Source organism: Taudactylus pleione, unplaced genomic scaffold, assembly GCF_031769625.1.
Source record: "Taudactylus pleione unplaced genomic scaffold, aTauple2 ptg000393l, whole genome shotgun sequence".
Classification (NCBI taxonomy): Eukaryota; Metazoa; Chordata; class Amphibia; order Anura; family Myobatrachidae; genus Taudactylus; species Taudactylus pleione.
In genome coordinates, this window is record NW_028284794.1 from 1,251,516 (window position 1) to 1,265,477 (window position 13,962).

At 43.4% G+C, this 13,962-nt stretch overlaps 1 pseudogene; it reads left to right on the forward strand.

Moving 5' to 3' along the window:
* LOC148506838 (uncharacterized) overlaps positions 1-13,513 on the forward strand; it is a 51,782-nt pseudogene extending 38,269 nt beyond the window's left edge.
* Positions 13,514-13,962: the final 449 nt, after the last annotated feature.

Here is a 13,962-nt window from a genome sequence, read left to right on the forward strand (position 1 = left end):
TTGTTATTTGTATGTCTAGTTAATGTCTGTTATTGGTCTCTCTAGTCCTTGCCTGTTATTTTGCCTATCTGGTCAATGCTTGTTTTTTGCCAGTCCTTGTCCGTTATCTTGCCTTTTTAGTCCTTGTATGAAATGCTGCAATATCACAGTCCAGGTCACTCCTGCTGTGCAGCCTGTATTGTTTGTCTAGTCGCTGCTTGTCTGACAACCCAGCGGCACTATAGTCCCTAGATGTTCCTGAGACCTAATCATCTGTCGCTGCTAGAGTACCCTGTCCATCACACCTGTTCTAGTACCACTGACCTGCAGCCTCACTCCAGCTAGTACCAGTAATGGAAGTACTGCCACTCCGCAGCATTGTTTCTTGTCAGTAGTTCTGCAGTGTCAGTTTTATAAGACTCTACTGCTGTAGGTTTAAATCCAGGCAGCCACCTAAGTACCGCTGTGAATATCAATCACTAAGGGAACAATGGGTGGCTGTTATCGGTGTAAGATCCTCTCCTTGGCTCTAGAGGCCTTACACAACCGTACAAGAACCGTAACAAATATTTTCCAGGGCTATTTATCAATAAATAAAATTCACAGGGAACTGAGCAATATAATAAAGTGTTCATAGTAGGATATTCCCAGGGCCATAATAGGGCTTAATTGCCCAGTGCTGCCCCCAGTTATTTGCGTATGATGTTGCGCATAGCGGGTGGGGCTGTCAGCACCCAGAAGTGCAGCAGTGTCAGGAGCATCTTGAAGATACTCCTGGTAGCTATACACACACCAAGGTGCCTGCCAGTAGCTTCTAAAATATGCCATGGTTGGCATTGCTGCAGTGATACTAGCTGCAGGATGCCATTCTAGGGACCTTGCAAGCTCAAAGCAAAGGCCATGGAGCAGTGACTGTGCCACCCACAGAGCCCGGCACCGGTCGCACACCCTTAGTTACTGCTATGAATATTCCAATTTGAAACTAATACAGAGATGTTTTAAGCCTTCTATAGAAGACAAGTCTAGAAGTTGCTCATAGCAAGCAATCAGATCCTACCTTACATTGTATAGAATATACTACATAAAAGATAGCTACAAGCTGATAGGTTGCTATCGGCAACTTCTCCTCTTGTCCACTTTAGGAAAATTGATACATCTCCCCCTAAAGGCTCATACACACTTAACTATATGCTCCATGGACCATACTGTTAAGTGTTTGGCCTTGTTTGCCCGGGCTCTCCCAGGCAAATAACATTGGGCATACACACTGAATTATATCGGTAGCGATATCGTTCAGTTACATCACCCTGCAGTTCACCAAATATGCAGTGCCTGATGATATCGTTGGGTTGACCTGCAAGTTCAGGCGATGGAAGACTTTGTTATCGTTTTGAGAGAGCGCGCATCATTAACGATACCGTGCATACACACTGGATGATAAGAATGCTATGAACAATAACTATATAATTATCACCCATATCGTTCAGTTTATCATCTAGTGTATATGAGTCTTTAGTGAAAAATAGCAGTAAACTGAACTGAGAAATGATTATCTTACAGTATAGATATACACTACCAGTCAATAGTGATAGAACACCCCCATTTTTCTATTTACGCAGTTTAATGTCTATTTTTTTTCTAGAAAATTTTATCTAATACATTTTTGACTCATCCAAGTAGCTGACTTTGCAGATGTAATCACCGAACACACTTATAGCGTTCATTACACAATGGAAATTAAATATATTTTGGGAAGTTCTTGCCAATACTGCTGCAGACAGTCCCACAAATGTGTTGGACTTGTAGGCTGCTGTCCCTTCTATCCAGTTCATCCCAAATCAAAATAATAAGGTATAAATCTGGAGTCTGGCTGTGCCATTCCATGATTGTGTTTTTATTCTCAAAGGTACTGTAGTTGTGACATAGCCTAAATGTATGTTTTGGGTTATCTTATAGGATGAACCTTTGACCAACCATGCATAGAGCAGAGAGCATTACATGGCACTGTAAAATGCTCTGTAACCTTTTTGGTTTAGGTTGTTAGTCACTTTTTGACAATTTGCCGACTTGGTATCTCTGAAAAGAGACCTTCACCCTTCCTCCTCCCCCTTGTTTGTATACACAGGTGTTTATACACTAAGTGGCAGCTTGTAAAAAGCAACACTTCCGAGTATGTTTAAGCCCAAAATATAATAGAGCATTGCTTTTAATAGTAAACTAACCCAAAACACTGATAAACCATCCTTTAGTCTACTCAACGCTGTACAAAATCTCTGCATGATGGACCAAAGATTTCACATTTTGATTCATCGGTCCATAAGACCTTCTTCCAGACTTCAGTAGTTCGCTGATTGAACTTAATGGCCAAGGTGAGCCTTTCATTCATTACTGCAGAACAGCTGTAATTACCTAACCCATTACTTGTTCCCCGAAAAATGTTTTTTTGACAACTCTAAACTTTTACATTTTTACTAACATACTGGAAACTTCGTTTTTAAATAATTTGCTTAAATTTCAATAAGAACTGAAACATTTTTGGGTGTTGTAAAACATTTGACCAGTAGTGTACAGGTTACAGAACTATTGAGAGCCAGCCTATCTTTCAGCTGGCCAAAGACATACATCTAAGATAGTGTTAGCCATTGTAGCCTATCATTTACCGGGAGAGAAATTAGTAGGATTCCTACCCAGACCATTAACCATCTCGGCGTTGGTTTGATAACTACACATGAGCTGTAATGCCCCGAGGTTCCCACTGCAGAAAGTAAAGTGATTGCATCTTATTTCCGCCCCTGTTCCTGCATGTAATTATTAATACATCTTGGAGAAACAGTATTTTTTATTTCCGAGAATAGTGTCAAAAAGAAATTCTAATTATTGGGCCAAAATCCTGATAATATATGGTCCCCATAGAATGCCGGAAGGTTCTCAATTTCAGTGACCACACTCTATTGTCGATTGCTGGTCATAATCTAAATTCAGGGCCACTGGTAATAACCGTCAGGTAGAAGCAGGCATTGAAGAAATCATGGGTATTTGATGTAATAGATAGTAGATCCGAGGTGTAGGAAAGTATAGCACAAGTGTTTGTGGTCAGAAATTCCAGTACTTGGGGTAAATTTACTAAGCATCTGTTTTGCTGTCAATTTTGTTGCACAGAATTCGGGATGGGGACAATGATGATTTGTAGCTCCACCCATGCTGTAAAATGCTACAAATCACAGCTTAGAAGAGTAGGGGGCAGAGCCATGATAACTCAATAATGCCACTAAGCCCTCCTGGACGGGGCTCTGCAAAGGTTGGCAAGTATGTGTATAATGACAGTGGAAGGTAGGAATTGCATCACAATAAAGGTGCAAGCTGACATCTGGGGTTATAGTATTTACAAATGGTATTTTACACCATATGTTGGTGCTGCTTACATTTTCAGCTCCAACCCGCAGCCCCAACATCTCTCCCATAGTGCAGAGGAGCTGGAGCAGCCGAGCGGATCAGACAGCAGTGGGAGTGGGGCTCAAGGTAAGTATTAGATTTTATTTTTATTTTCTGGCTAAGAGGGCACTAATACTGGGGGCAATACTCAGGGGGCATTACTACTGGTTTTTTTTTACAGGGGGAATTATTGCTGGGGCATTTATACAGGGGGTGCTACTACTTGGGGCAATACTTGGAGAGCATTTATACAGGGAGCACTACTACTAGGGGCATTACTTATGGGGGCATTTATACAGGGGGCACTACTAGAGGGGGCATTACCAATGGGGGCACTACCACAGGGGGCATGACTACTGGGGGCATTACTATTGGGAGTACCACTACTGGGGGGCATTACTCAAAGGACATTACTACTTGGGGCATTACTACAGGGCCAATTACTATTGGGGGCACTAGGGGCATTACTACTGGGGCACTACAACAGGGGGCATTACTACTGGGGACATGAGTACAGGGGGCATGACTACTGGGAGCACTACTAAAGGGGGTATCGCATAGGGGTACTGCATAAGGAGAACCACTCCTTTGGGCACAGCATAAAGGGCACCACTACTGTGGGCTCTGCATACAGGGCACTGCATAAGGGGCACCACTACTGTGGGCTCTGCATGAGGTCCCCATTGTGCATACCCCCAGTTTGTCCACATTTAATAGGGGAACCCCACATGTTTGTTGCCCAGGGGCCCCCACAGACCTTTATCAGGCCCTGTATAACATCTTGTTAAAATTACTTTCTTTTGTTGAGTGTAAATGGGTGTACTGTATATCGTTCTGCAGTGCAGGGAAGAGCAATAAAATGCTCAGCAAAAAAAGTCATCTCCATTCACCTATCTGTACCAGAGCTGTAACTAGATTTTTTGGTGCCCTGTGCTAGAAAGAGCATTGACAACCCTTCCCATTTTTCAAATAGGGATATAACATGCACACCCAAAAAAGGGGTGTGATCTCATGGGGAAGGGCATGACAAAATCTGATAGGTCCTGTACGATTATAGAGGGGTACCAATTTCATTGTACTGCTGTTATCCGTGTGTGAATCCAATGGTTGCAATGATGATACACAATAATTATGCAGTATACAGATGCACCCAGTTACATTGTGACTGATCACACCACAAACATGCGCACACATTGTGCCATGTGATTCCCCTCAACTGCATATGCCACGCGACACTATGGCACGCACTGCAGGCACACCATTCATTTTTATGGAGGCGCGGTCGTGTACGCAGTGCGCACATCCACCCGCGGGTGCGTGTCTTGCACTATTCGTGGCATGCCAACAGCAACAATATAGCTGGAAATATCTGTAACTCACCAGCTCTAGATGTAGGAGAGTGCTGGTGAAGCTGAACTTGCAGCAGGATTTGTCCATCAGGACAGCCGTGCACAAGCCTGGAGCCGGCAGTGTAGATCACTGACTGGAGGTATAGAAAGATTGCTGCTTGTAGTGTGTATGAAGCAAATATCCCAGGTATGACAGTATTTTGTGAGTGTTAAATAAAAGAGTATGTGACTAAAGGTGCTTGGGATTATGGCCAGGTCATGGGGGAGTCGGTCAGGGAGGAGATAGCGGCGGCCAGGAGATGCCGGGGATAAAAAAAGGTGAAGTTACAAGTAAGAATGATTATAAACAGAAAATTGACAGGCACATACAGCGCCCCCTGCCCTGTGGTGCCCTGTGCCATGACACAGGCCGCACTACCGTAGTTACGGCCCTGATCTGTACATACCAGGTGAACACCATCACTCCAACAAATTCATCCCTTTACCCATAGCAGTGGTTCTCAACTCCAGTCCTCAAGTAACCCCAACAGGGCATGTATTCTGGATTTCTGTAACCATGCACAGGGGAGTTAATCTAATTTGTGTGGTCAGAAATCTACTCAACCTGTTTCCACAGACAGAAATCCTGTAAAAAAACTCGTTGGGGACTGGAGTTGAGAACCACTGGCGTAGGACAACCTTCTTCCTCTCCACAATCACTGGCATCTTACTCCGCATGTCCGTGCACCTCAGAGAAATACAATGGCAGATCATTCTGATATACAGCAATGTACAGTATTTGTTTCACTGCTGCTATTGGAATATGGGCTAATTTATTGTAGTATCTGAGAGGGAATAGAGTAGAATCATACAAACTCTTAAGTCAATAATACAGTGAAAAAATTAAGTGTATCAAAAAGGTTATGAAATTTAGCACATCTACCAACGTTCTACCGGGGAGTGCTAAAATGTACTAAAATTAAAAAAGGTTAATTTTGAGGGGTGTAAGGAAGATGCCAAATGTAAGATAACAATAATCCCCCAATTCTGCCCTTTCATAGACAGAAAATTGTGGAATTCCCTATATGGTTTATAGCACTTCTACCCAGTGATAAATGACCAGAATATTGACAGACAGAGCTTGTTCTAGTGCCGTAGTTCCCAATCTTTCTCAGATTGCTACACCCTAGATTCTCATGGCACACCTAGGGCGAAAGATCCCCCACATTTATATGCCAATCAGACCTCTCACATGCACTAAGAACTCCTCAATGGCCCTTTACAATGCCCATCAGATCCCCTTGCATGCTTTAGACTTCTATGTATGTCATTTTATGCCTTTGAGACCACCTCTTACATGCCCAGACTTCATGTATTTCTAATAATGCTCATTAGACTTGTCTCTCATTAATGCCTCTTATAAAAACCAACAGCTACTTACATTGCCTGAAACATTACTGAGGAGCCCACTTTGGATACCGTGTGTCATTATGGGCTAAATCATGACATTGAACTGTAATAAATAAATATTCAATAGAACATAGAAACTATCAAGAACCATGTCAAAGATCCCAATACCAGACCCCACCACTTGCCTATCAGGAGTATGTGGCATGTCGGGAGATCTCAGTGTCTCCATTCATCATCTGCAGCCACAGTGGATCCCGCTGTACCGAACTGCTGACCATCACTAGCCAGAGCAGCTGCAAGTCTGAGTGCTGTTCTCTGCTCTCCCACTGACCGCATCCTGCTTCACTCCACAGGCAGCCATACTACAGCGTCCCTGGTGTCCCAGGAGTATTCTTTTCCACCAGCTCCTGTTGCTGGGTGCAGCCATGTTGTTCCTAATCAGCTGAATAACTCACAGCCAATGGAATAACAGTCTGTCATCACCTGACTCATTACCCAACCCCTGGCTAGCCCAGGGTTTTTAAGGAAGTTCCCAGCACTGTGCAAGGAATTCAGTATATACTGCTGGCTATCTGGATGCCTCCTGTCACAATACTGACAGTGGCATCCCAGTGGTTGGTATCCCGACAAGGGTCAGGTAAGTATACTTACCCTCCCCCCTTCCTCCCCTAACCCTATCTCTCCCTTCTTGTAGCCTAACCCTAACCCTCCCCACCACACACCCTAACCCTCCTCATTAGGTTTAGGAATTAAATCTCCCCCCTTCGTGCCTAAACCTAACCACCCCAGTGTTTCCTGACCCTAATCCTCCCCACTAGGGGTGCCTAACCCTAACCTCCCCTTCCCATAACCTAACATTAACTGCCCCCCCCTGTGGCTAACACTAAGGACGCCTCGGACTTACCTCGTTCAGGTAGCCGTCCTTCTGTGTTCCAGCATCGGGATTAAGATAGGTGTTGGTATTTCAATTCCTATTTTAACTCCTTTGCTGGAATTCAGCCATCGGGATTTAGACCACCGGTCTGCTTACTAGATCCCCTGTGCAAGTTGTCAGTGCAATGCTACTTTTAGCCTGGCTGACAGATACCATCTGAGCTCCTGCAGAAATGATCTGTTACTCAGTGCAGATACCCATCTCACTGCACCACTGATTCCAGTTGCTATCCAGTTCTATTCCAATAATCCTGTCAAGTTCCATTTTGGTAATCCAGCCTGATTCCATTCAGGTGCATCTAGTTCGGTCCCATTATGGTGTAACCAGTCCAGTCCCATTTCGGTGTATCCTGTCCAGTTCCATCCTGGTGTATCCAGTCCTGTCCCATTCCGGTGTATCCAGTCCAGTTCCATTCCGGTGTATCCAGTCCAGTCCTATTCCGATGCATCATGTTGGTCCCATTCCAGTGTATCCAGTCCAGTATTATCTTGGTGAATCCTATCTGGTTCCATTCCGGTCCACACGCATACAGCTATATCCAGAGTGTTCTCATTACCTCAACCCAGTATAGGGTAACCCAAGCAGGGGACCGCAACCTGCACGTTGGGTAGAGCTAAGCCCAAATCCCCTTGCAGGGGTCACTGATGAAAACCACCAGCGTTTTAGATTGTGCACCAACTTCCCAGATACTGGTCATCCTTCAACCAATCAGTACTCAGTCCTTGAGGTGAAACTACATCAAACCTCCCAATTTCACTGTCCGCACACCTGAACCCTCATCTACCAGTGACTATGGCGTAGCATCACAAACAAATCACACAACTGTGATAGAAATTAGATTCCATAAAATATTAAGCTGGACATGCAATTTGTTGTCATAATTAACAGAGTCCTTCTGAAATATGGTGACTATGTAGGTCATTTTTGACACACAGAATTGCAGATACACTATGCAACATCTTCTTAGTTGGTGATACATCACTGTATGCTAGTGTGTAGTTTTGTATGCAAGTGCATGGTTCTGTGGGATAAGATGATGAGATTTGAATGTGATGACAGGAAAAGATTTTCAGAGTATTTGGATTCTGGTGCTTCCTAGTTCTGGAGACCAGTGCAAAAAGTGGATTGCATTTTGCAGAGCAAGAAGTTGTGGAGACTGCAATTGTCGGCAACTTTCTATGTTTTTGAAAGGTTTTCCAACCATATTTGTTATGAAAAATGAGTAACGAAAAGTTGGGCATATTGGCACAAATTTTATTTCTGGTGTTAACCTACACCTTTAATTTTAATAGAACCTGGGTTTATAATTGAAAGTCTGTAAACTGATCAATCATCACTAAAATTGTTAAATATACAAATTTAGAATATTGGGGGATGTATTAACTCTTTGCCTGGTGTGCTTGCGCCAGAAGCAACCATGCCAAACTGGACTTTCCCTGACATGGTTGCATCGGGGACTGTTGGATGGTAATCTGTGGGCTCAACAGACACTGACGGTTTTGCCTTGGCAACCTCCCTCGATTGCCACTCTGGCTTCAGTCAAGGGTCACCCACCAGAAGTTGCAGGAAGACAATCTTCCTGCAGACCGAGCTCTGGAAGCTCAGGGCAGTCTCAGGTGGCTCTAAGACAGGTTGGTGATCCTAACAAGATTGTCCAAAGTGTCATCTCCTTGTTGCAGCTGCACCTTCCCCCAGTCTCTCCATCATCTTCAAGGAAGCACCACAGTAGAGATAGGTGATCCTCCAGACTGCCAGCCCCTACTGCTGGCTGTGAAGTCCTGCAAGAAGTAGTTTTATACAGTTTAAAAATAAACTTCACTGTGATATAAATAAGTTGACAATTTTCAGAACATTTTTTATAAATATTACAAGTTAAGAGGTTAAATAAGTGGAGGATATTAAGGTTAATATGTTTGTGTTACATACTGAATTATGCCTGTTCCCTAACTACTGTTTCTTTCTCTTATTTACAGATCAAACTTCGACTAACTCATCTCACTTTACACAATTTGTACCAATTGTCATTTATGTTGGGATCAAATTCTTCATTCTCATATTACTGTTAGTAGTGGCTTTAATCTACATAAAGAAAAAGTAATGATACAAAACCGTATATAATGTAATATGTTGTAAAAACTGATTGAGTCTCCCAAATATTCGAAAATATGGAATGTTTAGAAATTCACATTTTTTTTAATCATGACTGAGATAATGGAACCTTTGCTTTTTGATGATTCAATGTATGCAAACTTTGTTTGGTGCACAAACTTATTGAAAATATTGTATAAAATTATCTGCAGGTTGTGTGTATAATATGTATATAAAACATAAATGCATTCTGCATTTAGATTAGGGTCCCATTCCCAAGATATCACATTATGTTGTGCAAATATTCCAAAATACGGAATATTCCGATATCCAAAATACCCCTGGTCCCAAGTATTTTATATAGGAGATTCAACCTGTAAGAAATTACTGTATATTTTTGTTGTCCTCTTACTAAGTTGTAAACAATATATCTGCTCACTGTTGTTTGCCAATAACTGCTCTAGGATGGTTTATTAAACTTAAATTTTCAAGCAACTAATGTTACTTAGAGGCCAGTTTAATAAACCTTTTTTGAATGATGTCCTGCAGTAGACATTGCTAAGAATTGATGTTCAGAGATGACCTGCAGTAAACAGTGATGAGAAGTGGTGTTGAGAGCCTCTCACAGTCCTGTCGTTTCCATCTCAAAAATATTTCCAAGATTAGACCCTTTCTCACCCCGGATGCTACTAAAATCCTCATACGCTCACTGGTCATCTCCATATTGGACTACTGTAACCTTCTCCTATCTGGCCTCCTCATCTCTTTCCACTCCAGTCTGTCCTCAATGCTGCTGCTCGGCTCATCTTCCTCTCCAAATGCTCTACATCTGCCTCCCCTCTTCTACAAGCCCTCCACTGGCTCCCCTACCCTTTTAGAACCCAATTCAAGGTTCTCACAATCACTTACAAAGCCTTCACCCATTCTTCTCCCATTTATATCTCTGACCTAATCTTCCTTCACTCTCCTGTCCACCCTCTTCGCTCAACAAATGCACGCCACCTCTCATGCCAACTGATTACTTCCTCCCACTCGCACCTCCAAGATTTTGCCCATGCTGCTCCCCACCTTTGCAACTCTCACCCTATCCCCATCAGACTCTCCACCTCTATATAATTCTTCAAACGGGCTCTCAAGACCCACTACTTCATCAAAACATTTCAGCTCCCATCCTAACTTGCTGCAACATGCTCCTTCCTCCCTGTTTACCCCATCTGTGTCAAACCTGTATGTCTGCCCTCCCCTTTAGAATGTAAGCTCTTATGAGCAGGGCCCTCTACCCTCTTGTGCTTCTCCTTACTTTACTTTCATCTACTTCTTACCCCCCACTAGGGCACATAACACTTGGTTGCTTATGCTCTGTTTTATATCTAGGTGTTATGGTTACTAATGTAGCAATGTATATTATCCATGTCCTTATTCTATATTGTATTGTACTGTAAGTCAGTGGTCAAATTATTAATGTACTTTGTATGGCGCTGCAGAACACTTGTAGTGCCATATAAATAAAGGTTAAGAATAATAATAATAACCTGCAGTAGACAGTGGTGAGTATTGGTGGTCAGAGATGACCTGCAGGAGACAGTGGTGAGAAATGGTGTTCAGAGATTACCTGCAGTAGACAGTGGTGAGAAGTGATGTTCAGAGATGACCTGCAGTGGACAGTGGTGAGAAGTGGTGTTCAGAGATGACCTGCAGGAGACAGTGGTGAGAAATGGTGTTCAGAGATGACCTGCAGTAGACAGTGGTGAGAAGTGTTCAGTGATGACCTGCAGGAGACAGTGGTGAGAAATGGTGGTCAGAGATGACCTGCAGTAGACAGTGGTGAGAAGTGGTGGTCAGAGATGACCTGCAGTTGATAGTGGTGAGAAGTGGTGGTCAGAGATGACCTGCAGGAGACAGTGGTGAGAAGTGGTGTTCAGAGATGACCTCCAGTAGACAGTGGTGAGAAGTGGTGTTCAGAGATGACCTGCAGGAGACAGTGGTGAGAAGTGGTGTTCAGAGATGACCTGCAGGAGACAGTGGTGAGAAGTGGTGTTCAGAGATGACCTGCAGTAGACAGTGGTGAGAAGTGGTGTTCAGAGATGACCTGCAGTAGACAGTGGTGAGAAGTGATGTTCAGAGATGACCTGCAGTAGACAGTGGTGAGAAATGGTGTTCAGAGATGACCTGCAGTAGATAGTGGTGAGAAGTGATGTTCAGAGATGACCTGCAGTGGACAGTGGTGAGAAGTGGTGTTCAGAGATGACCTGCAGGAGACAGTGGTGAGAAATGGTGTTCAGTGATAAGACACAACTTCTATGCTAAATATTCAGGGTCTGATTCAGAGTTGCACACAAGCCCAGTTATAACAGTACCTGTGATTTTTTTTGGCAAAGTGTCCTCAGGATGTGTTGTGGGTATATAGGTGGAACTGCAGGCTACACCAAGTTAGGCATATCTTGATAACGAATACAGATGATCCAATTGAGTATCTACATATATTGTACACATCATAAAAACAGCCAAGGATATCCAGCCAATACTTCATTACCCTCTGCAAAATGGACATTCACTTCCAGACCTATATATAAAATATACCACATATGCATTAACATTTATTAAAGGCAGACAACCACATCAGGCCTTAAGCACTTGGCCATCCCCTTCTGCTTTACTTACAGTGGAAGCAAATGTCTGGTATCTGCCATCACTTATGATTTCTGGATGGAATCATAACTGGAGTTTTCCTATTGGAATCCTATATAAACCAGCATGGTCCACAACAGCTCACATCACCATGAAGAAGAGGTTTAAACCTCGAAATATGTTGGTTCTTCTTTGTCGACTTATCTATCAACCTTTGACCTTTTTTAATTACCTACTCCATGGCCAGGTTACATGACCACCTAGACAGCATCTCATAGACTAGTGGAGGACATGGATCCACCATCTCCGCTACCATGCTGTTTGATAGCCACAATCCAGTATGAGTGCATTCAACTTACAGTCATTGTATACATTATCCAGTTTTAATTTGTACTCCGATATGAGTACATCTATATTTTATTATGATTGTCTATTATGATATAATAAATGTCTAATTGTGTTATAGCCTGTTTCCCTCTCTTATGTATATTACACCTTTCTTGTTTGAAGGAGGAAACATGGGGAGACCAGCAAAGAATATCCATATTAGAAAATACAACAGACAATCTCATTCTAACACTGGGCCTAATTCAGAGATGTATACAACCCAATGGTCTATGAACATCTCCAATATATATTGATCAGCGCTTGCGCAGGACCTGTATTGTGCATATACAGATCAGATCCTGCAGCGTCAGACTTAGGGGCATACACAATAGGGCGCGAGGGTTAGCGAGGCAAAAGTATCACGCCCCTGGCTCCCAATTTAGAAATACCGTGGGTATGCACACTCCCGCTACCCGTGGTATTAAATTTAAAAAATAGTGGCCGTGTAAATAAAAAAAATACATTAAATATTCACTTACCTGGCCGGGGGTCTCTGGTGGTCTCCGTGGCTCCTGGTGGCCTCCCCTCTCACTTCTTACTGGAAAAGGGGCTGCTGGGATTCCCGGGGGCCCCTGGGAGGCTCCAGGGGCTGGTGGAAGGGGCAAGGGCTGCTGAGAGATGTAGTTCTCCCAGCACCCATTCCGGGGGGGCACACAAACACCGGGGGTCAGACACACTCATACACACACACTTACATGCACCACACACACAGACATACTCACTGCTGATGCAGAAGAGCCGACTCCCGATGCTGGATACAGAAACAGCACTTCAGAAGGTGAGTAATTAAGGACTAATTAAGCTAATTGGAAACTTCCAATTTCTTAATTATTCCAAAGGGGGGGGTGCAGCTGTTGTGCCAGAGCAAGTCCCACAAATTTTTCTTAAAAATAATGATTTTAGGAAAAATCACGCTTGCTCTGGAGATGCGAGAATACACCACAAAAAAAAAAAAGCACCTAATTGAATAGCATAAAACCTGCACCTGCAGTAAAAACCTTGCAGGTGCAGGTTTTTAGCTATTCTCACACCCAATTGAATATGTCTCTATGTGTGCCTGCAGACGTCAGGTGAGTGACAGTCTGCAGCCTTTTGGGGGCGCTGAGGAGGCAGCAACAGGAGGCATTTTACAAATTGTGGGCAAGTCAGCCTTGTTTTGTAGGTATGCCGAGGCCAGCGTCCACGTCTTCTGATGCAGCTTCACTGGCCCCAGCAACATGAAAACACCAGCGGGTTACTGAGAGTTACTCAGGTGAATGATGGCCTCACAGATGATCCGATGCTGCATCTTCAGATGCATCAGCAGACCACAGAAGCCGGCCGTTAGCGTCTTTCTACTACAGACTCCTCCTGCTATTTATGCTTAGTATAGCACAGCCGCTGGGTACAAAGACACAGCGGCTGTGCAGTACTGTCCATCTCTGCATCAGACCCATTAGTTGAAGAACTGTAATCACACTACCAATAGTAGTGATCAGATTGTGTAATATTTAGGAAACATACAAAGCTTTCCTTACTGGGTGATTCTTCTAGGTGGGGGAAGGGACTTTGATGTTCACAAGAAATAAAAGGAGAAAACTCTCAGTAGTGTAATAAAAATCCAATGTGGTTGTCATAACATCATACTTGCCGACATGTGTAGAAATATGCATGTGCCGCAGGGGGGTGCTGGGAATGATCCAATTGGATCCCTCTATCAGCACTTGGCAGAGAGAAGCCCACAGGCTTCTATGGGTAACGCTGTCAGGAAGACGGTATTACCCTCTGCAACCAATT